The sequence below is a fragment of the Phacochoerus africanus genome, chromosome 2 (genome assembly GCF_016906955.1).
Source record: "Phacochoerus africanus isolate WHEZ1 chromosome 2, ROS_Pafr_v1, whole genome shotgun sequence".
In the NCBI taxonomy this organism is placed as follows: Eukaryota; Metazoa; Chordata; class Mammalia; order Artiodactyla; family Suidae; genus Phacochoerus; species Phacochoerus africanus.
Window position 1 is genome coordinate 149,305,366 of NC_062545.1, and position 25,193 is coordinate 149,330,558.

Below are 25,193 nucleotides of genomic sequence, written 5' to 3' on the forward strand. Positions count from 1 at the left end.
TGTAGTCCATACATTTTCTGTGCACTACATAAAAATATCTGCACTCTCACCTCTGGTCTCCAAGGGAGACAAGTTATTTCTCCATGTATGTGCCACCTTGTACATCCTCTCACTCACCCCTCTGATACCTTCTGCTCAAATGCATTCATTCCACGACATCCACGTCCTAGGCACGTTGTGGGAATAAGATCAGAGATTCCCCCCGCCCATCTCTAAAGGCAGACCATGGCAAAGAACAAGAGCAGCAGGACAATTACAAGACAGGGCAATTAGCGCTGTCCTGGGGCCACGTTGGAGGAGGGCGGGCCAAGACTGAGGGGGGTTGATTGGGGATGTTTATGAGGAGATGACTGAGGTGGGAGAATGAAAACCACACCCCAGGGTCTGGCTTGGCAGGGGTGGAATGCGGGGCAGGAAATCTCACTGTGAAACTTGATCCTGATGCTGGGACATACACTTTTTCAAGGCCTCATCCTGCATATTTTATCTATGCTTTTGTACTATTTTCCTCAAAGATCCAGAATCCATCCTGCACTTGAGTCATGGCATCCTCTATGGGAAGAACTGCAAAAGGAAACTGAGTCTGATGCACATGGAGAGAAATTATGTTCATCCCAGACTCTTGGATTTGATCTCTCTGTGGGGTTTCAAGATGGGGAGATCCAGTTGAAAAGACAGTGGCATTTTTAAGATCTAGTGCTCAAGGGAGTTCCCATCGTGGATCAGTGGTTTAAGAACCCATATCCATGAGGATGCGTGTTCGATCCCTGGTCTGGCTCAGTGGGTTAAGGATCCTCTATCGCTGCAAAGCTGCAGTGTAGGTCACAGATGCGGCTTGGATGTGGCATTGCTGTGGCTGTGACATAGGCTGGCAGCTGCAGCTCCAAAGCAAACCCTAGCCTGGGAACTTCTGTATGCCTATACAAAAATCTATAAAGGAAAAAAAAAAGATTTAGAACTTAAGAGAGGCATGACCAAAGGTATAGATGTGTGTGTCATCAGTGTATACATGAAGGTTGAAGGCATCAGAAGCCTAAAGTCTTCCTGGGGCTTATTCCTCAGGTCTTCACATTTCCTGGCAGCCTCAAACAGAAAGGTTGTATAATGTAGAGAGAAATACATTGGTATCTATAAATGCATTTGGAAACGAAATTTCTGCTGCTAGGCTGTACTCTATGCCACTATCCTGGCCTTGCCTATGCAAAGTGATGCCCTAACCGGAAATAAATCACTATACCTCAAATCAGAATCCAGGTTTCCTGTCTCTGATTTTGTGTTTCATAATCATAAAGGCCTGCCCAGAAAGTCAGAATATCATTAAAAAAAAAAAAAAAAACTAAAACAAACAAACCAAACCAAGGGGGTCTATTTGCTTCTTTGGATCATTTATAAAGCTATTAAGTAACATTAATCCTAACCATGATCTCCAGGGACTCAAGAAGATCAGTTCCCAGCCCCTTGATGAATGGATATGTAATGAAATTTGGTATAAAACCTTATCGAAGGATTTTTGAAAGTCTAGATGCATTTTGTCTGCAGCTCGCCTTATGTACAATAATCTTTACCCACTCAGCTAACACTAATGGACTTTTTATTGTGCTCTGTGTTGTCGGAAAGGATCAGCACAGGGAGGGAGGAAAGAGGAGACAAGAATGTAATAAATACGAGGAAATGGCTACAGAGAAACTGGGAAAGAAGGGAAATGGATAATAAGGGAAAAGTTAAAATTAGGGCAGACGTGGGCAAGGAGAAAGAGTACGCTCTGGAAGATGGAAGATAGTAAGGGAGAGAAAGCACATGTTAAAAAGCATTGTTAGGTTCTGTGGATTGGTTATTATTATGTGTCACATTGTGTACAAAGGCTTTGTGTACAGGATCTGCTTCACTCCTCACCCCCACCCTTGGGGACCTTGGTCCTGAGAACCACTGGGCAGGGGAGGGAGCTTGAGGGGAAGAGAGCCTTCATCCCTGCCAAGGTCAGCCACCTGGCAAATGTACAGTTGGGTGTTGAACCTGAGTTTGCCTCCAAAGCCATAGTTCTTGATCAATAGCATATTTAAGATCACTTCAAAAATTATTTTCCTAAAATTAATGCCTCTGTGAGGAAATAATGGTATTACCTCTTTGTAGTATGGTATCACCACATTATAAAATTTTCCATCTGTCCGGTGTCTATGTACCTATCAATTAATCTACCTATGTATCTCCTATCTATGTGGCTATCTATCACTATCTATTATCTAATGACCCTATCTATGCATCTGTCTTACCTATCTCGCTCTTTCTTTACCTATATCTACTTATCTATCTATCTATATTTACTTGCATAGATAGATACTAGATACATCTATATCTATGTATCTATTTATAACTATTATCAATGAGCTTATCTATGCATCTGCCTACCTATCCCCCCTCTCTCTATCTGTATCAGTCTACTTGTCTGTCTGTCTATCTCTCTATTATCTGTCTATGCTCCTCTTCATCATCATCCTTCACTGTTAGATTTATTTTCTGTTTCTCCCTTCTCTGACAAGATGAACTAGGAGGATAGGGACCCTGTGTGTTTGGACCATTATACTCCTAGCTCTAAAAACAGTGCCTGGGCATATGGAAGGTACTCAGGGCATGCGTGTTGAATGAAGGGATGACTGGCAGCATTTCCAGGGTGGAGCACAGGAATTCTGGGTCAAACACGTGAAACAGGACCACTCATCCCATCCCTCCCACCCCATGCCTTCTCTCTCGCTGCATGGAAGCATCAGGGAGACAGTCCCCTTCCCTGCACCTGCCTTCCCCTCAGCCAAGGTAAGTGCCAGAGGGGCTGGGAAGGAAGCACTCAGCCACAGCCTTTGGGTGGATGTCAACACAGCCCACCCACAGCCTTACCATCATGTTAGAGATGTCCCATTTCTTCTCAACACAGTGCCACGCGGCACCCACGTCCCACACATTGGGCTCTCTCGTGTCTCCTGTAACTGAGATAACACAGAGCCAGGGCAGAATAACTTCTAGAAACAGATGCAAACACAAGAACTCACAAAATTCAGTGGAACCTAAGTGGTGGTGAAACTGAAGACCCAGATATTCTTATTTAATTTAACTGGTGGATCCCTTGAAATACCCTTAGACTTCTCTTAATACAGAATCTGGGTTAATTTATCTTCTTTCATTAAAAAAACTAATCCTGGAGTTCCCATCATGGTGCATCAGAAACGAATCCAACTAGGAACCCTGAGGTTGTGGGTTCGATCCCTGGCCTCGCTCAGTGGGTTAAGGGTCCGGCATTGCCATGAGCTGTGGTGTAGGTTGCAAACACGGCTCAGATCCTGTGTTTCTGTGGCTGTGGTGCAGGCTGGCAGCAGTACCTCTGATTTAACCCCTAGCCTGGGAACCTCCATATGCTGCGAGTGCAGCCCTAAAAAGACAAAAAGACAAAAAAGAAAAAAAAAAGAAAAGAAAAAGAAAAAACTAGAAAAAAACAAACCTAATCCTTAGTTAGACACTTAAAAATAAATGTAAGCACATTCCTCATAGGTTAACTTCTGCATTATTACTATTTTGTACAAAAACCCTGGTGTTATCAATTGAATGTATTTTACAGAGTTCCCATTGTGGCTCAGTGGTAACCAACCTGACCAGTATCCATGAGGATGAAAGTTCGATCCCTGGCCTCGTTAAGGACGTTAAGGATCTGGCATTGCCATGACCTGCAGTATAGATCGAAGATGCAGCTCACATCCTGCATTGTGGTGGCTGTGGTGTAGGCCAGCAACTGCAGCTCTGATTACACCCATAGTCTGGGAACTTCCATATGCTATTAGTGCAGCCCTAAAATGAAAAAAAAAAAAGAAAATGCATTTTGCAAGAGTACCGTTGATCGAATCCAGCTCTACAACGGCCGCCCTGCAGTAGAACTTTCAGCATTTCGTCCTGTGTTTGCGCAGACCTGCACCTTCAGGGAACATCCAGGGAGACTGCTGCCCCCATCACCCAGCCTACAACACACCTTCTCTCGCCTGAACTCTGTCTTATAAATTTGAGCAGCCCGTTTCAGCCTCCTTAGCTCAGGGAGGTGCTCAGCCCCCTCTCCCCACTTCCTTTTTCTGGTTCTGAAGAGATTCTCTACCTGAGAGCCGGGCACCCTCTGTGTGCCCACTCTGTCAAGGTCCACTGTCCAGGACCAAGAATACCAATGGTCAGGGCATGTGTTTGTTCAAGCTTTTATGTTTGTTTGTGAATTATAGGTGGACCGTGTGTCCCTTGGTGAGGCTCCCCAAGGTGGCTGTTCTCTTGCTCTCTGTCCACCCCCTGCTGGACCAGCTCCTGCTTCACCCAAACCTACATGTGTGGCTGACTGTCCCCCGAAATCCTAGAGTCTAATCTCTAAACATCTACACACCTGCCCTTCCCCAGCTAGCGACTGTTCAGTGTTGACATCAGAACAGCTTCTCCTTTGATAATCTAACAAAGGGAAGACTCCAGGAAGGTACTTAGCCCAAGGGGCTGAGAGGGCCGTGCTCCAGGCTGGTTTCCTTGATAAGCCATGAGCCAATCAGATGTCAGTTCCTCCTGTGGTCACCCTAGCCCCCCACCTTGCTCTGGAGAAGTTCCTTCTCTCCTTATTCTAACATGTGATTTAAAAGGCAATGCCCCACTTTCTTTCCTCTGCTCCCCACCCTACCCTCCGCATCTCCCCAGCAGTCCTGCAAGTTCTCCTATATTACTCCCATCTCCCCTCTTTCTAAGGAACAGAGCATGAATTCTGGCAAGTCCTGCAGGGGAGCAGAATTAGGAAAAGTGAGGCAGCTTCTGCCCATGCCAGCCCCAGAGTGTGGGAAATAAGAGAATCCAAAGCTAGAGGCATCTGGGAGCCTTACATCAAGATCAGGTCTGTCTGGCTTTAATCCTCTTTGTTGTCTCACTGAATTTCTTGAGAGTATTTCAAAATTATATTGAAAATTGTAGTTTTGGTGTTCCCATGGTGGCCCAGGGGAAATGAATCTGACTAGTATCCATGAGGATGCAGGTTCAATCCCTGGCCTTGATCAGTGGGTTAAGGATCCAGCATTGCCATGAGCTGCGATGTAGGTCACAGACGCAGCTCAGATCTGGAGTTGCTATGACTGTGGCGTAGGCCAGCGACTACAGTTCCAATTCGACCCCTAGCCTGGGAACCTCCATATGCTGCAGGTGTAGCCTTAAAAGAACAAAAAAAAAAAAAAAGAAAGAAAATTGTATTTTTCTAATTCCATCTTTGCCATGCTGCTTGATAGCACATTTAAGTGTTCAGAATGGGTGATTCAAGGAAATATGGGAGGATGCAAATAATGGTTGTCTAGGTTAGTGAACTTGGCTAGGGGTTCACCTGCATCCAAAGAATCAAGGTGTCAAGTGTAAATACGGTGGGCGCGTGTTGTGGTGTAAAGTGTGAGGGTACCGTGTACTTACGTGTAATATCAATGCTGGTCTATGTCCTCTATTAATTACCTTTTCATTCCAAGTTTGAATGTCCTTTGACTGTTTTTATTGTTTGGAATCCAAAGCAGTATGCCTGCTGATGGAGAGACAGAGACACATAGATACAAAGTTCTCACTGGGGGGGATGCGTCCATCTAGACGTAAATCGCTGTGAGCACAGAAGAGCCTTTGCCACGGAAGGTGCCGTGTAGGTGTCCAAATGTGTATGACTCAGATTGATACCCTGTGATTTATTACATTGCTGCTGATGCTCCAGAAGACGTGATTTAGTAGTCACTGGTTATTTCAATTTACTCTTTTTGCGTTTTTAATTAGTAAATGAATCCCTCATGGTCAAATGATTAATTGCACAATAATTCACTGCAGTACTTTCTTTTCCTGTTTGTGCAAAGCGTCTGGAATATGGGCTGACATTATAAATTATAGCAAAGCATTCACACTCTCTCCTTCAGGTGGTGTCAGCACTTTCATTATAAACTCCCATTTTCAAGGTGCTTAAAACTAAGCCGGGAGAATTCATTTTCGGGTGGCAGTTGGTATACAGGATGTCCACCAGGGAGCAATGTTTTTAAACAAAATTTGAGCATTTACTCGGCCATTGTTATGAGTATCCGGCAGATAAAGTTAGCAATGTGCCTTTTTCATCTAATTCTACAAAAAAAGAAAAAGGAAAAAACACTGCTTCTCTTAGTAGCAGTGGCTCTGAGGTCAGCTCTGAAGTGATGTGGATTTTAGACGCAGTGCTTATTTTGTGCATCGTGTATCTTTGACAGACCTTATTTTGAGAAGAGTTTCAGATTTAAAGTAAAATTTGCCAGGTAGTAGTAGACTGCTATACGTCCCTGTATATGGCTTCCTGATTACTAACATCTACATTAGTGTGACATATTTGTGACAATTCATGAGCCAAGAATGATACACTGTTACTCATTGAAATCCAGGCTTTCTCTGGGATTTCCTTGGTTTTCACCGGATCCTTTTTCTGCTCCATGATCCCATCCAGGTTACTGCATTGCATGTAGTCATCCTGGGCCCTCAGGTTTTTCTTGGCTGTGATAACTTCTTAGACTTCCCCAGCTTTTTTTAAAATTTATTTATTTTTTTTCCCACTGTACAGCAAGGGGATCAAGCTATTCTTACATGTATACATTTTTCCCCCCACCCTTTGTTCTGTTGCAATATGAGTATCTACACATAGTTCTCAATGCTACCCAGCAGGATCTCCTTATAAATCTATTCTAAGTTGTGTCTGATAACCCCAAGCTCCCAATCCCTCCCACTCCCTCCCTCTCCTGTCAGGCAGGCACAAGTCTATTCTCCAAGTCCATGATTTTCTTTTCTGTGGAGATGTTCATTTGTGTTGGATATTAGATTCCAGTTATAAGTGATATCATATGGTATTTGTCTTTCTGACTCATTTCACTCAGTATAAGAGTCTCTAGTTCCATCCATGTTGCTGCAAATGGCATTATGTCGTTCTTTTTTATGGCTGAGTAGTATTCCATTGTGTATATATACACCACATATTCCTAATTCAATCATCTGTCATGGACATTTGGATTGTTTCCATGTCTTGGCTATTGTGAATAGGGCTGCAATGAACATGCGGGTGCATGTGTCTCTTTTAAGTAGAGTTTTTTCTGGATATATGCCCAAGAGTGGGATTGCGGGGTCATATGGAAGTTCTATGTATAGATTTCTAAGGTATCTCCAAACTGTTCTCCATAGTGGCTGTACCGGTTTACATTCCTACCAACAGTGCAGGAGGGTTCCCTTTTCTCCACAACCCCTCCAGCACTTGTTATTTGTGGACTTATTAATGATGGCCATTCTGACTGGTGTGAGGTGGAGACTTTCCCAGCTTTTGATGACAAATCCTTGATGGTTTTGGGGAGTCCTGGCCATATATAGAGCAGAATGTCCCTTTGTTAAATCTGTCTGATATTTATTATTATTTACTGTGGATGTACAATATCATAATACAGAGATTCACAATTTTTTAAAGGTTATACTCCCTTATATCTACTGTAAAATATTGGCTATATTCCCCCATTGTATATGTCTTTGTAGCTTTTTTTTTTGGTCTTTGTAGAGCCATACCCACAGCATATGGAGATTCCCAGGCTAGGGATTGAATTGGAGCTGTAGCTGCTGGCCTACACCACAGCCACAGTAACTCCAGATCTGAGCCTCGTCTGTAACCTGCACCACAGCTCATGGCAATGCCAGATCCTTAACCCACTGAGTGAGGCCAGGGACTGAACCTGTGTCCTCATGGTACTACTGATTTGTTTCTGCTGAGCCATGACAGGAACTTCCTTTGCAGCTTATTTTATACCTAACAGTTCCTACTCCTTTTTTTTTTTTTTGTCTTTTTTGTTGTTGTTGCTATTTCTTGGGCCGCTCCCGCGGCATATGGAGGTTCCCAGGCTAGAGGTCTAATCGGAGCTGCAGCCACCGGCCTACGCCAGAGCCACAGCAACGCGGGATCCGAGCCACGTCTGCGACCTACACCACAGCTCACGGCAACACCGGATCGTTAACCCACTGAGCAAGGGCAGGGACTGAACCCGCAACCTCATGGTTCCTAGTTGAATTCGTTAACCACTGCGCCACGACGGGAACTCCAGTTCCTACTTCTTAATACCCTATGCATAGATTGCCCCTCCCCACCATGTTCCCATTATGATAAGGGTTTATGAGTTTGGGGATGGAGGACCATATCATAGGGCACCATCTTTATCATCTCTCATCAAGATGCATCCCAGCAACATGCCTTATCACTTAGATGTTGCCATGGACCACTGGACCAAGGCAGTGCTTGCTGGTTTATTCACTGCAAAGTTACCACTCCTTTCCTCCTTGAGGTGCCATACTGTTTACAGGGAATGTAAATGATAAAGCCCTCATGCCTAAGGGGTGGGATTTCATTTCCACCTCTTTGGGCAGGTATCCACATAAATTATTTGCGATTCTTCTGCACAGAATATGGGCCTCTTCTTCCCCTTCTTTTAATGAACTCAATCGCTTATGAGAACAATGTAGAGCCATGATTATTTATTTTGTGTTTTGGTTTACAACCCTATATTATATTATTTATTCAGGTACTCAAACTGTTCCAGCTTTAGCAGTTTCTTTTTTTAATTTTCACAGTAGGCAATTACAGTGAGACTGCACCCTCTCATCAAGTCTAAGATAGGATTTGCTCCTCACAATTCAACACTGCGTCAATCCACCTTCAGCTGAAGCAAGTGGGACGAGCACCCCACCCCGCCCCTGCCAGCACCCCACGTGTAATAAAAGCAGAGCATCAAAGGGACACATAGCCCCTCAGGCCTTCGGCATAAGTTCCCATTTTCTTTATGGAGCCATTCTTTCCTTTCAGCCAGACTGCAAACCAGTAGTCTACCAGGCTTTCTGTGGAGGTTCTGAGATGCACTAAAATGGGAAAAAAATGACGATGATGAAGTTAGCCAACTAATATGGTGATTATTTAATGTTCATCTCCCTTTTAAGCATCAGTCTGTGAAGTGCACACTGCATGGTTTCAAATCTTGCCTCTGCAACTGGTGTGTGACTGGGGCAATTTACTCCAGGATTTGCTGGAAGCGCTCAGGTTCTCCGTGGGACAGAAACTAGTGTCAGCTGTTCTTCTCACCCTCGACACCCCATCAGCAGGAGGACAGGATGCTGTGTGCTAGTCTGGGAGGAGGATCAAGCCCCCAGATGACCCAGAGAGAGACCTGGGAGGCCTAGCAGTGAAGGACTTTGCTCACCCAGGACACCTTCCTGGGCAGCACCGCAGGGAGAGAAAATTTTCCTAAAGCAGAGATGGCTGGACTGCAAAGACGGGTGGACCCCAGGGCATGATGTGATAGAGGAAGAGGTGACCTTTCATGCCTGCTTCCTAAAACTGCCCACTGGCTCTGCGGCACATCCCAGACACTAATTCCTTATTCCTAATTCCTCAGCAGGTGAGGCCCCAAAAGCTCTTTGCTCCATATCCTTCTTTCTGGACTCAGGTCCTTTTTTTTTTTTATCTTTCCGCCTTCCATGTGCCAACCCCCCATTCTGGCCAAAGGTCCTGTCCTCCTAGGACCCCTGCACTAACCAGCAGGGTCATTACCTGTGCATCAATACTGCAAGAAATTCTGGCTTTCTTTTAAAATAATAATTTAAATGATCATTAAAAGTAATTTTTAAGTTAAAGCCAAAAATATGTTAAATGTACAGAAAATCAGAATTCTGTTTCTATTAGTAAAAAAATCAGTTTTATTAATGTCCATTTATTCTAAAATATATATTAAAATATATGGAATTGATATATATGTTGTCTGATTTTATAAGTTCCATATATAATATATACAAAGTTCTTCATAGCATAGAAGTATATTTTTATATGTAATTACTTAATGACATAGAGTTATATTTTCTTATAGTTTTTAAAACTTCCTGCTATAGTTTTATACACCCTTTATAGTCCAAATATCAATATTTTTGTAGGCTTTTTCTCACTTTTCTCAAACTAACCTGCAAATTTCATTGCTTATTTTAGATAACACATTTTGCTTAGATCGATCCTCTCAAATTTTTTTTGTCTTTTTTGTTGTTGTTGCTATTTCTTGGGCCGATCCCACGGCATATGGAGGTTCCCAGGCTAGGGGATGAATCGGAGCTGTAGCCACCGGCCTACGCCAGAGCCATAGCAACGCGGGATCCGAGCCGCGTCTGCAACCTACACCACAGCTCATGGCAACGCTGGATCGTTAACCCCCTGAGCAAGGGCAGGGACCGAACCCGCAACCTCATGGTTCCTAGTCGGATTCGTTAACCACTGTGCCACGACGGGAACTCCGATCCTCTCAATTTTATTTTTGTTTTCTATCGAATGATTTTCTGTTGTGAGGTAAATTATTTCTTTTATTCTTTTGGGTTTACTCTTTTACCATTTCAATTTTTGGGCTTGGTTACTAAGCTAATTCATTTTCTTTCTTTTATTCTACTATTTGTATTTAAGTCACTAGTTTTCTTATAATTATTGTTTGCCTATGTTCCAGAAATTGTGATATGTCAGGTGATTCTTATTTTTTATCAGTTTCTCAATGCCATTCTGTCTGCTTTTAGTGTTTTGACATGAGCTGTGTGCCCGGATAGGACAAGCCTCCTTGGACGTCTGTGTACTGACACCTGCCAGCCTCACATAGAGTTTCTTCCCAAATATCTATTCCAGGTCTTCAATGCACTTAGGAGGGAGCACTGATACATATTTTCCTTCCTCCGTCAAATTTTCTGGGTCACTATGCTTTATTTATGGCTCTTAAAAACAGCATATTAGCTGAACTTTCTAAAAGCTCCATTGGAAATGTGGTCTTATCAACTGGCAAACTGAGTCCATTTACATTTGCTGGGACTGAAATATTTGAGCTTCTGACAATGTTCCAATTTGACTTTTTTCTTTCGGTTCCTTTGCTTTTTTGCATCCTTTTCCCATTTTTTTTTTTTGGATGATGAATTTTTCACTCTTCTTTTTTTTTTTTCTTCTACTCTTTCAAAACAAATTACTTTGGTGCTCTTTGGAAGTAACAGCATTTTTCACATATTCATAATGAGTAAAATCTAGCATTAATGTCGTACATTTTTCCTGAGCCACTACTGTGATTTCAAAGAAACCCCTTCCTTATTGAATGCTCTTTTTCCTGGTATTCTAATTCTGTCTCGTTTGACTACTCTGACATTTAGTGATTGCTTTTGCTATTGTTTCACACGGCTGATATCACCTTAGCCTTGCTTACACGCTCTCCCTTTGCCTCTGTGATTGCAGTCCTCCTTTCCAGGCTCCGTTTCCTCTCTTCTGAAGCTCGTCCATCAGTCATTCCACCATCTGAGTCCATGAGAAATAAATTTTCTCAGCTTTCTTGACAGGTTTGTTCTGCACTTTTATTCTTTAAAATGAGTGTATGATTATTATTGGCAGTTGAATTTCCCACCTCTCCCTTTAGCCCCTATACCCTTGCAGGACATCTAGTGAATCATTGCTCCCCTGTAAGTCCTCTCCCTCTGCTGAGTCCTTTTCAGGTTTACCTTTGATCTTGTCATCTGCAGTCTTACGATGATTACCTTACTGTGGGTGAACTTGCTTGGTCTTTCTGTGGACTTGACATAACTTTTGAATCTAAGTTTGTGCCCTTTATGCATCCAAACAATCCTCTTTCCCATTCTCTCTCTTCTTTTTCGGTGCTAAATTAGGCCTTTTCCTTCTCCTCGTCACATCTTTCAACATGTAATATTTTCTACCTCTTCTCCTCTATGTGTCTACAGTGCAGTTTTTTTCCTTTTCTTTTTATTCTTTTTTTTTTTTTTTTGGCCATGTCAGCAGCACGTGGAAGTACCCAAGGCCAGTGGAACTTGCACCACAGCAGTGACCTGAGCTGCTGCAGTGACAACACTGGATCCTCACCTCACAGCACCACAAGGGAACTCTTAAGGTGAAATTTCTTCATGCTACATCGTGGTTCTTAATTTCCTTTCTAGATTTGTCTTGTTCCAATTTAATCTTGCCGTTGAGTTTTTTAATTCAGTATTAATTTACCTATTGTTTATCTTAAGAGTTTTTATTCTTTTCTAGCTCTTCTTGTTCCCTCTAAAACACTGATTTATTAACTATTAATTTGCTGATGTCTTCTATCAGCACACATTTATTTTATATGTTTCTGAGATGTCACTGATACACAATACCCTGTGTGTTTTAAAGGTGTACAGTTTGATGAGTGTTGACAGGTACACACCTGTGAAAGCACCCACACAGCCAAGACAGTGAGCACATGCATCATTTCCAGAAGTTTCCTCCTTATCCCCCTACCCCACCACTTCTCCCCAGGGTCTCCTCCCAGGCTTTAGGCCATCAAGGATCTCCTGCCTGTCACTACAGGGGTATTTGCATTTTCTAAAATTTTATGGAGTAGAATCATGCGGTTTTGTAATATATAGAATAATGGCCCTCAAAGAAATCCACATCCTAATCTTCAGACCTGCAAACATGTCACCTGACAGGCAGGAGAGGTTTTATAGGTGTGATTTACAAGGATTTTAAGATGGTAAGTTATCCTGGGTTAGCCTGTGGGCCTGGTATCTTCACAAGGACCCATAGGAGGAGGAGGGAGGGGGCCCCGGTCAGAGAAGATGTGAAGACAGAAGAAGGAGTTAGGGTGTGGACCACGAGGCAAGGAATGTGGCAGCCATTAGAGGCTGGACAAGGCAGAAAGACGAGTTCTCTGCTGCTGCTTCCAGGATGCAATCCTGCCAGCACATTGGTTCTAGGCCAGTGAGACCGACTTCCAGCCTCTGATCTTCAGATCTGAACTTCAGCCCTATAAGACATTATATTTGTGCTGTTTTAAATCACTGTATTGGCAGTTATTTGTTAGAGCAGTGACGAAAAGCTAATACAAGCACACATTCTATTTGTTCTGTTTGGCTTCTTTGCTCAGCATAATTACTTTGAGATACATTCACATCGAGGTACCAACAATTTATTTTTTTATTGTTTAATAGTAATTGGTTACAGTGTAGATTTGCTGCTCTTTAATGGACAGTTGTGTTGTTTTCAATGTTGGGCTGTTACCAATAAAATTGCTATGAATATTCATGTACTAATATTTGTAACTGCATATGCTTTCTTTTGGGGAAGTAAATGCCTAGGAATAGAACCAGTGAATCAGATCATAGACATATACCTACATTGTTAAGAAGCTACCAAACTTTTCCAAAGTGGATTACCTTTCGCCTTTCCATCATCAGTGTATGAGAGTTCTAGTTCCTCCACATCCTCACCAACACTTGCTATGTTCAGTCTTTCAATTTTAGCCATTCTAATAGGTGTGTAGTGGTATCTTCTTGTCATTTTATTTTATATTTACTTAATGGTAAATGATATCAATCAATTTTTCATGTGCTTATTTGTCGTCTGTTCATCATTGATGAAGTGTTAGTTCAAGTCTTCTGCCTACTTTTTTTTGACCTGGGTTATTTGTTTTCCTACTGTTAGATTTCCAGCATTCTTTATATTGCTAGATACATTTTTTTTTAAAATCAGATATCTGCTTTGCAAACATTTTCTCCCAGCCTGTGGCTTGTTATTTTTCATCTCTTAACATTGTCTGTCAAAGAGAAGTTTTTAATTTTGAGGTGGGACAAAATTATTTTTTCTTAGATGGATCATGCTTTCTGTGTGATATTTATAAATTGTTTTCCTAATGCAATTTGCAATTTTTTTCTGTTTTCTTCTAGAAGCTTTAGAGTATAAAGTTATAAAGTTTAGGTCTATAATTCATTTAGATTTATTCTTTTAATATTGTGTGAGTACTCTATTTTATCATGTATTTGTCTTTCTTGACAGCAGTACTAAACTGTTTTGATTAAGGTGCCTTTATAATAAGACTCGAAATGAGTTAGTGTTGCCATTTCAACTTTGTTCTTATTTATAAAATTTGCTTTAGTTATTCTAGGTCCTATGTATTTCCATGTGGATTTTAGAATCAACTAATCAATTTCTGTAAAAAGTCTGGGAATGTCTTGAATCTATAAATTTGAGGAGATTTTTGGAGAATTGACATCTTAACTGTATTGAATCTTCTGATGTATGAACATTGTATAACTGTTTATGCAAGTCCTTTATCATTTCCCTCAGCAGCTTTTTCAGTGCATAGGTGCTGTGCATTTTTTGTGCATCAAATGTATCCCTAAGAATTTCTTAATTGTTGATGGTATTGTGAATTATATTTTTCTTTCAATTACCAATTGTTCACTGATAGTATACAGAAATTCAATGGATTTTTGAATATTGAGTTTTCATCCTGCAGCCTTACCCAAATTACTTGCCAGTTCTAGTTGTTTTTTGGTAAACTCCACTGAATTTTCTGTATCACGTCATCCTCAAAGATTCACTTCATGGTTTTTCATATGGATGCTATTTTTTTTCCCTTGCCTAAAATCTCCAGTATTATGTAGAAAAGAAGCAATGGAAGTAGACTTTTCTTCTGAATAAAATTATTTTAAATTTCTTTTCTGATTGTCATTTTATTATTTAAAATATTTTATGTTTTTTCTCTTTAATTTTTTTATTGTGTCTCTGGGATCTGTTGGGTTATATTGGTTTCTAATGAATTTTTCAATTTTGATTATTTTCATCTTTAAAGGGGCTTGCTTTTTCTGTACCAATTATGTGTAGTCTGAATTTTGCAACTGTATCTCAGAACTTTTCTTTGAATTTGATCATATGAGGTTATTACTGGCCCAGGATCAATTATCATGATGTTTTCTCTGCTTAGTGAGTAGAAAATGCAAGTACCCAACACATGAGCAATGCAGATCCTTGGGTTCAAAATCTTAGGAGAATCGTTTTTTTGATGTTCAGCCTAGAAAAGACATAAAACTTCTTGGATTCTCTGAGTCAATTGCTGTATTTTTTCTGATCAAAACTTCTAATAAAATTGTTATTTTCAAGGCTTCTGGCAAGAGTCATTGTCCCATTTCTAACTCCTCTCTAAGAAAGCTAGAGACTTCATCTGTGTCTTCACAGGCATTGAAGCTACATAATAACCACTTCCACCATCTTCACCTCCACCTCCACCACTTCCATCACCATTGCTCATCACCACCTCCACTATCACCACCTCCACCATCACCACCTCTACCTCCTCATCTTCTTCCTCCTCTTCCTCCACCATCACCCTCACCATTTCCCATCACCACCTCTGCTTCAAATTTCTCTACCTCCACCACTCCCACCCCTACCATCCTAGGTCCTAGCACCATCTCTCATGCTGATGGCTTGATTTTCAGTCATTTCTTGTTGCTATTTTTATAAGATTAGCGTTGCAATTAAAGTAAGACATTTATCTAACATTTCTAGGAGTTTGTACTCAGAATATTTTTGTTATCTTCATTGAGAAGATTGTTGAAAGTATAAGTGGGGAATTACCTTTTATATAGTAGAAATTTCACTAGCTGGTAAGCTCCATATATGACCACACTGCTACAGTGTTGCCCTGGTAGTTGGCACTTCATAAATATTGGATGATCAGTAACACATTTTGCAAGTATATCCTGTATACAAGACCTTATTTAACTTCCTTCAATAGCTTCAAAATTGTTGCTTTAATAATTCTGTTTGATTGGTAAAATTATGCCTCTTTTAATGTGTCTGGTGTCATATTTCCAAACCTACCATGAATGTGACAGCTTCTATCATCCATGTCTTTCTTTTTATTTTCCACCATGTAAACTCAATAGTATGAAAGTGCTTTCCCATCAAGTTTTATAAAGTTTTTATTAAAGTTTTTCAGTGACTCTTTTGTTTTCTACCTTTGCTTGGAACAGATGCTAATGTGACACCTGGTATTTGTGAGAGTATTTCTACTAAAAAGATAAGTCAAAATTTTATCACTGTGTGGGCAGTGGGCCCAAACCATCTCACCTCAGACTGAGGCTAAAAGGAAGAAACAGATTACGTGTGTGCAAGAAAAGAGACAGCTGGGCATCCAAGCAAATATGTATATTAATACATAATATGTAAAAAGAAGGCTGGGACAAAGCAAAACAGAGAGAAAGTTAGAGAAATAGAGAGTGAGAGACAGAGAGAGAACACCTTTTAACATAAATTAGTAGTGTGCATTTGAGGAGATCAACATTTAAATGCATTTTAATGAGTATTTTAAAAGACAAAGAAGACAAAGAATATTTTTTCAATTGATTAATTCGAATTTTTTTTTTTTGTCTTTTCTAGGGCTGCACCTGTGGAGGTTCCCAGGCTAGGGGTCTAATCGAAGCTGTAGCTGCTGGCCTATGCCACAGCCTCAGTAAGGCCAGATCCAAGTGTGTTTTCCACCTACACCACAGCTCTCAGCAATGCCAGATCCTTAACCCACCGAGCAAAACAAGGGATCAAACCTGCAACCTCATGGTTCCTAGTCCGATTCGTTCACTACTGAGCCATGATGGGAACTCCCTAATTAGATCTTTATATACGCATTTAACTGTGGTATTTGATATTACATATTAGGATCCCTTGAAGTAAGAACAAGGCTTCTTGTTTTATCCCTGTGTTTTCTTTTACTTACTGATATTTATTTACTTATTTTGCCAAGGTTGTTATAAGTATTCTTTGTATTTCACTGCTTAATGTAAAATTATGACTGTAACATGTTGATGTTTGCGGTAGACATCCCAATAGTGTGTGGATGGATAAATGTATATATATAAAATCTTCTTTCAAGAGTTTACTGTGATTTTCCTATCTTTCTCAGATATTTGGCCTTATCACCTTATTTTTTTTTTAAAAAAAAATGACTTTTAATGTTGGCCAGGAATCAACATCAAGCTATTTGATCTGCCAAATGATTAGTCAAAGAAAATAAATTAAAATAAACAACACGCGATCATTAAAATGTGAAAAAAAGAGGAGGTTTGCCAATCAGGCCTGGGTCAGTGGTGACCGGAAATCAATTCCATCGACGGTGCACGAGGCCCCAAGGACCAGGCAGAGGGCGGGCCTAGGCAGGTGAGCATCCCTGAGACCAGGCTGCAGGGACCTCCTGGCCACAGCCTCCCCAAGGGCTGGAGAGGCAAGGAGTGTGGCTGTCACTTCAAATGCATCCTCTCATCATCCACTGACCCTCCAGAGCCTGGCGGCCACAGCTAGGGTCTCCTCTGTGCTCTCATCTTCAAAACAACACACCGACCTCCCACAGCCTCATAACATTATTCCCTAAAGTGTATGTCACTGATTTAAGATGATAATAATCAAAACACACAAAAATGTGGTATAAACCACTTTTCTGTAACAGCTCAATCACATGAGTGACTCCACGGTCTGGTCTCCATTAGAGAGGGTATGTTTGTTAACAGGGGGAGATTTAGAAAAAAGCTGCAATGGGGACATGAGCATGGCAGGGGAGATAGCTCATAAGTTTATAGAGGGTTCAGCGTGCTGTCCGTGGACATGGGAGAGAAATAATAAAGGAGAAATGAGAAGGTCTGAGTGGTGCCCACATGGTCTGGCCACAGGGGCCCCACCTGAGGTTGAAATCCATCCCCACTTCCTCCTCTTTCCTCTCCTCCCACACGCATTTCTTGCTGTCTAGTTGCAAATGGATGCTGTGCTCGGAACAGGCTGTCATCTGTCCGTTCATCAACATCAGGAGCTTTGAACAGAAAGAGCGGCCCAAAGAAGAATAAAGAAAGTGACTCCCTGGCTGCAGTGAGAGCTCTGCACCACGTGATCAATACACACCAGACAGAGGTACGTGCTCTCCATCGTCTCTTTTTTAGATATGTGTATGATGCCGCGTGCCAGGTAGCAGCCCCTTCTGGCGCGCCGGCAGGAGTGCTGGTTCCTGGCTGGTTCACCTATTACCTTGCCCCCCAGCCAGCTGGAGGCCAACCAGACTGATAAGCCTAAACCACCACAGCACAGACCCAATGATTTTTACATCAAGCAGCCTGATGTACTGCTCTACCATCTACCAATCCCTTTCCAATATCGATCCATCCCTAAATGAGCCTTCCCCGCTTTCTACCATGAGCAATAATTAAAAAAGCAGCACATTGATTTTAACTAATATTATGAAGGCTCTGGGTGTGCACATGCTTACAAAATAGTGGGCTTTACCCATCTTTCATTGTTCAACAAAGGATCCTGATTAAAGTTTAGACACAGAGAAAGAGAAATGTGTCTGCAATTGAGCGTGTCAAAACTTATACCTGCTCTGTTTTATTATAAATCCCGTTTCAATACCAATGGAGATTTTCTTCGTCTTGTTTTCAGCAAAATGAATAAGTACATTCTGAAGCCCAGGACAGAGTATCAAAAAGTGGGGGGATGTATTTTTTATAAAATGCTGTGGCCCTACTGTAAATGCACTTCAGCCTCACAGATAAAATCATCTTCCTTTTGTATAACTCATTTGAAAGCAAATCACTTATTAACAGATGTCCAGTATATGTCTTGGCACCCAAAGGGGAATGTTAGCCAGTTTAAAGTAGCTTCTAACTGTCCTATGCGTAGTCACACTAACTTCCCACTAAACTGCCTATGAAAACAAAGAAAATGATGTAATTTTGCATCAGATCAAACACCAGAAGCCAATCTGCGTGCAGAATGTGGGTAGAATTGCCATTAACTGCAAAGCTCAAAAAACTACATTTAAAAAATATGCCAAATGTGCTCTGCTGGCTGAAGAAAGCAAGTTTTCCAATGCAAAAGTAATTAGGGATGTTCATTCTCCCACTCCCTCTCCCAGGGCAGAGATTCAAGCTTGTACCAAAGTGAAAAGCACAAGACTATTTATTCTCTTTAACCTTCCGGGCAGCTGGAACTCTCCCCTCTCACATTACCATCTCTCTTCCCACATCTGCTTGGAGAATACCTAAGAATATATTCCAACATACGAGTAACACAAGTAACATTAGCAGATATTAAAATACAGCTAAAGGTCCAATTATCTTCCAAAGTACACCACTGACAAAATAGTTAATAGGCTATCTTAAAAGACCCAAAAATCTCAATATGTACTTGAGTATACTTAAGAAAGTAGTACAGGGGTTCCTTTTGTGGTTCAGCGGGTTACGAACCCAGCTAGCATCCATGAGGAAGTGGGTTTGATCCCTGGCCTCGATCAATGGGTTAAGGATCTGGCGTTACCTCGAGCTGTGGTGTAGGTTGCAGATGCTGCTCTGATCTGGCATTGCCGAGGCATAGGCCAGCAGCTGCTGCTCCGATTCGACCCCTCGCCTGGGAACTTCCATATGCTGCAGGTGTGGCCCTAAAAAAAGAAAAAAAAGTAGTACAGTAAACCTCCAAGACACCTTGCTCCCAAGATATTATTAAAATGAGTATACCACAGTTGAATATCAGTACCTGCCCCTCCTCACCCCTGGTCAGAAACAGTTCTTAAGTGGAGGGAAAATTAAGTTCTCATCTTCCAGTTTTGTTTTGTTTTGTAATATATATATTTTTCCTGACACACCCAGGGCATGTAGTAAGTTCCTAGGCCAAGGATATGACCCGCACCACAGCAGTGACAATGGATCCTTAACCCACTGTGCCACTAGGAAACTCCCAGGTTTTTTTTTTTTTTTTTAATGGCAGGTGGTTAAGGATACATATGTAATAAGAAATAATAAGTTCAGTGATAGAAAGTTCCTGGGATCACCTACCTCACCACCGGGAACCACAGTCCTGCCAAGTGTTCCTGTCACCATGTTGGTTCTTTCAGACAACAAAGACCATGCAGGCACTCGCGTGTACCAGCTAGAAAGAACGTGGATGGAGAAATGTGAAGGGATGTCCTTGGATGGAGCTTTCAGGACCAACTCTCACCTCTACTCCCCAGACATGGGCCACCCAAGCCTTCCTCTGAGGCCATGGATAAAGGTAGCTTCAGCTGGGGAAGCAGAGATGGTTCTAGAACCACCGTCTCTGCCCCCATTTGTTGCCTTTCCAGCTGGTGCACAGGAAATATAGATATGACTTTGAACGGCTCATCTAGCAGGTGGGCACTACCTGGGAAGAACAGGAGGAGAGCAGACTCTGAGGCTCGGTGACAAGCATGGTGAGCTAACCTGTTCTGACACATGGCCAGTTCTTTTTTTAAAAATTTTTATCACAGTTAATTTACAATGTTCCTTCAATTTCTGTTGTACAGCAAAGTGACCCAGTCATACATATATGTACCTTCTTTTTTTTTATACTATCTTCCATCGTGTTCTAACCCAAGAGATTGAACAGAGTTCCCTGTGCTATCAGTGAAACCAAATTGACTTAATGAAAAAGTAATGTTTTTTTGAAATGCGTATTTTTTTTTTAATGACCACACCTGAAGTTCCCAGGCTAGGAACTGAATTCGACCCATGCTGCAGAAACACCAGATCCTTTTTAATCCACTGCACCAGGCCAGGGATTGAACCAGGACCTCCACAGTGACCCAAGCAGAGGGAGTTGGATTCTTAACCCATTGAACCACAGCGGGAACTCTGAAATGAAGAATTTCTTATACCTATGTATGCAGACAAAGATTTCTATTACTAGACAACTAAATATAAGAGTGTCTGCGCATGTTTAATTGTGGTAAGTACCAGAAAGCTCAGGTTACAATGATGTGTGAGAGTTGGGCATTTATTTACAGACTGTATATGAACCCCTACCTCATATCATTCACAAACTTTTACTCAAAATGGATCGCCGACCTAAGTGTAAGATCTGAAATTATAAAACTCATAAAAAAAAAAAACAAATAGGTAAGTCTTCATGACCTGAGTTTAGGTAATAATTTCTTAGCTCTGACACCAATAGAACAAGCAATACAATTTTAAATGGACAAATTGAACTAGAAACTAAAAACCTTGTGCTTCAAAGGACTCCATCTAAAAAGTGAGGGAAAAAAAAAAGAAACCACACAAAGACCAAGAGAAAATATTTCAAATCATATATCTGATAATACACTGGTACTCAGAATTTTCAAAAAAAACCTTACAAATACCTCATGATAAAAAGACAAATAACTCAGTTTCAAATAGGCAAAGGAATCAAGTAGTCATGTTTCTAAAAAAATATACAAATGGCTAATCAGCACATGAAAAAATTCTCAACATCATTAGTCATTAGGAACATGCAAATAAAACCATAATGAGATACCGTTTGTCACCCACTCTAACAACTGTAATAAAAAAGAGAGAGAGAGAGATTGAGAGAGAGAAAATAACCAGTGCTGGAAAAGAAGTGAAGACATGAGACTTTAATGCATTGCTCATGGGAATGTAAAATTACACAGTCACTTGGGAGGTTTTTTGTTTGTTTGCTTATTTCTAATGTAGACTAACCCTCTGATCCAGAAATTTGACTTTTAAATCTAGAACTAAGAGAAATGAAAATATATGTTCATGGAAAACCTGGCCCGGCAACGTTCATACCAGCATTATTCATAATCAACAAACATGGAAACCGTCCAAATGTCTACTAACTGATTAAATGGATGAACAAAATGTGGCAAAGACACAGAACAGGGAATATTTGGCAGTAAAAAGACATGAAACATATGAAGGACAACATGGAGGAACTTCAGAAACATCAGACTCAGAGAAAGAAGCCAGGAAGGAAGCCATGCATATGGTGTGAGTCCATTTCTACAAAATCTCCAAACAGGCAGGGAGCCGAAAGTGGTTTGGGAATTAGCAGAGGTGATACACAGTAGTGAGGTTACTGTAAACAGGCAGATGTTTTCTTCTGAGGATAATGGAAATCTTCCAAAATTAGGTTGTGGGGTCTGTATAACTGTGCCTATAAGGATTCATTGAGTGTGCATTAAGATTGGTGAAATTTATGATTCAGTAAAGAATAATACCAAAAATTATTTTCCAACAAGAGAGCAAGAGAGGGAGAGAGAGAAAAACAAAGAACAGAAATAGCACTTCTAGAGGAATGACAAGCTGACAGCTGAAGTTTTAAAAGCAGAAAACTGACACATCATCAAGTTGTTAAAAAACATAATTGCCTAACTAGTATTGAAAACATTGTAAAACTGTGTTTCAAATATTATGCATTTTTCCAGACCATTTTTCATGCGTATATATCTAAAATACTGTTTTTACCAATCTTCACTCAAATTACTCCTGAAAATATTTCAAGAAGTAGAACAAACTTGAAGAACTATCTTTGATGCAAAGAAACAAAAAAAAAACAGAATGGTGAGCCAAGAAAATAGTAAATATGAGCATGCTGACTGTAAAACTATTAAAATTCTAACCCGTGGGGTTAAGCTAAAATACCAGAAAACAACAGTATATATTTCAGGAGAGGAAACCAGCATAAATTATTACTTCCTTCTTGACTGTTATATTCCATAATAGTTTTCTAACATAGGTCTCAGGATGAGAGACATAGGAACATGTGATGTCACTAACGTTCTCATCCTAAAAAATCAGAGATCGTTGATAGTCAAGCGTCCGTGAAAAAATCCAGCTCGTCAATACACGATGCAAGGTGACACTGCATGCTGATGAGGGAAGGATGCCTGAGGTAGGGGTGGGGGACTAAGGACCTGTTCATCACTTGAAAACAAACCTCTAGACACTTTTGTAGGGTCCTATTTCTCATGGACAACATGCAGTCTCATATTCCACGTACACTGGCAAGCGTGCAGGAGTACTTGCCTTTTCTGGAATTTCCCCACCTAGACGGGTGTGGTCTCCCACTTTATCAGAGGGCGTTGTTGACCCTGGAAGGTCACCACCACTGAGTCAGGGACAAGGAAGCACGTCAACAGGTAGAAGGGTTGTTGCCTTCAGTGGGGGCAGCAGGACTTGGGCCAGGGTGCTCTGTTTGTAGGGAGTCGAATGAACAGTAATGAAGACAAGTTTTCTCAGGGCTCCCTTCTGTTCTGTTGTGAAAAGATGACTGTCTGAGATGCCTTGAAACATAAACGCATACAGGGCTGTCATGAGCCAGCAGCCATTGCTTTCATGAGAAGACTTCTTTCTTGGCACCTCCTTTTTTTTTTTTTTTTTTTTAAAGATCATTTTATTTATTTATTTATTTTTTGCCTTTTCTAGGGCCGCTTCCCATGGCATATGGAGTTTCCCAGGCTAGGGGTCTAATTGGAGCTGCAGCATGCAGCCACAGCAACGTGGGACCCGAGCCACGTCTGCAACCTACACCACAGCTCACGGCAACGCTGGATCGTTAACCCTGAGCAAGGGCAGGGATCGAACCTGCAACCTCATGGTTCCTAGTCGGACTCGTTAACCACTGCACCACGACGGGAACTCCCTTCTTTTTAACTTAAAAAAAAAATAGGGAAAAAATCTCCTTGAAGCAATGGTGTCAAGCAAACAAGAAAATAGATACCATTAGGTAAGTTACGAATACAAAATTTTACCCTCCTCTGTTAATTTGACATAACTTGAACCAAAGATTGGAATCACCTGCCTTAGGCAGTGGGATCCTCTGTCTTTCTTTTTCTTTTTTAATTTTTGAATGTGATGTTTTATTAAATCAGATCATTGAATGTTATCATAGATATAATTTTTAATTATTCAAAGTTTTATTGACTTTGATTTGATTAAAGTTGATTTACAATGGTGCATTAATTTCTGCCATGCAGCAAAGTGAATGTGTTATACACACACACATGTCCATTCTTTTTCAGATTCTTTTCCCACATAGATTATCACAGAATATTGGGGAGAGTTCCCTGCATGATGCAGCATGTCCCCGTTGGCCAGTCATTCCACATACCACAGTCTTCTTTCTGACCAAACCTTTATATAAAGCCATCTTAGGATGCAAGAACTTTCCATGGTTCCACATCTTTGGGAATGGCCCTTAACTTGTGAGACCAAGACTCACAACCCAGCTTTAGATTAAAATTGTCCTCTCAAAAGTGCCCCAAACCAGTCAACTTTTTCCTAGTATATGCTTTATTTAATGCCACAATGCACAAAGCACACCTTTTTTCTCATTTGAATTTAAAGATGAAATTTGGTTTAAAGATGAAAATTGTTGTCTGGGTGACTTTTATGAATTATTTAAAATAACTGAGCTGTTAGTAGTCCTGTTGCACTATGTGGATTGTTTTTAAAAAGGTATCTAGAAATTTTTAAAGGTTTTTTTAAAAGCCAAATGCATATTTTGAGTGCCCTAATGACAAATACAGCCACAGCTACAAAGCTGAAATCAGACTATAGCAAAAATGCCGCAACGTATTTCTCCATTTTCATTAAAACTGATGGAAAATAACCAATTAATTCCATTGTCTAGCATTCCAACTGATATGTGAAGATGCAAGCGTCAGAAGTTATCACAATTTGTCTATAGTCCATCAAGGCTTTGATTTCTGGAGTCTGCCATGTTTGCGTGTTAATTCCCAGATCACTCATGAAGTCACTTACGCTAGCACGTGTGAAAGCAGTTTTGGGGCCTTGGTCAGATTCCCACAATGGATGCAAGATTGAAAAGGAGAGTTGGGTAATTCATACCTGTGTATTCAAGATCAAACTTTAGTCAACGATGACTCCAAAGGATAAAAGAATTGACTTAGCCAGTGGCTTATGAGGTAAATGTGTAGCACTCTACTCCTAACGAACTGCGTAGTTGATCAGCATTCTGCAATTCAGTCATTATGGTTTAAAAACAACCTGGCTAGTGAGAACCTAGGGGGTGGAATTAAGTTGTTAGGGAATTTAGGTTTTGACGGTGTGTTAAAGGCTGTATTATAACTTCTAAATGGCCTGGGGTGTGAGACCCAGCAGTGGGCTCAAGGTGGGAGTAATTCCAGCAGATCTCAAGTGTGGTCTAAAACCAGCCCACTTTCTTAAGAAGCACACGATCACTTTGTCTAGCAAAGACTTGGGGAGTTGCAGGTGCAGTTTTAGAATCACTGCAGGGGCCAGAGGAAACTTAAAGACCTGTGGCGCCTTGAGTGGAAAGCACCATAGGTCACACTCCACGGGAGTTCCATGGGTTTAAGGGCATCAGGTCCATCATTTGCTGTGGGGCCTGTGGTGAGACCCACGGTATGTGGGTCTTACACGTAAAGAGAACCAAACAGCTGTCAACACACAATCCTCCTTTTGCAGGTGAGCTCTTAAGAGATTTGAAAGTGGCTTATACAAGCCACCTGTCAGGCTGAGCCACGTCGCCTTTGCTCACTCTTGGTCCA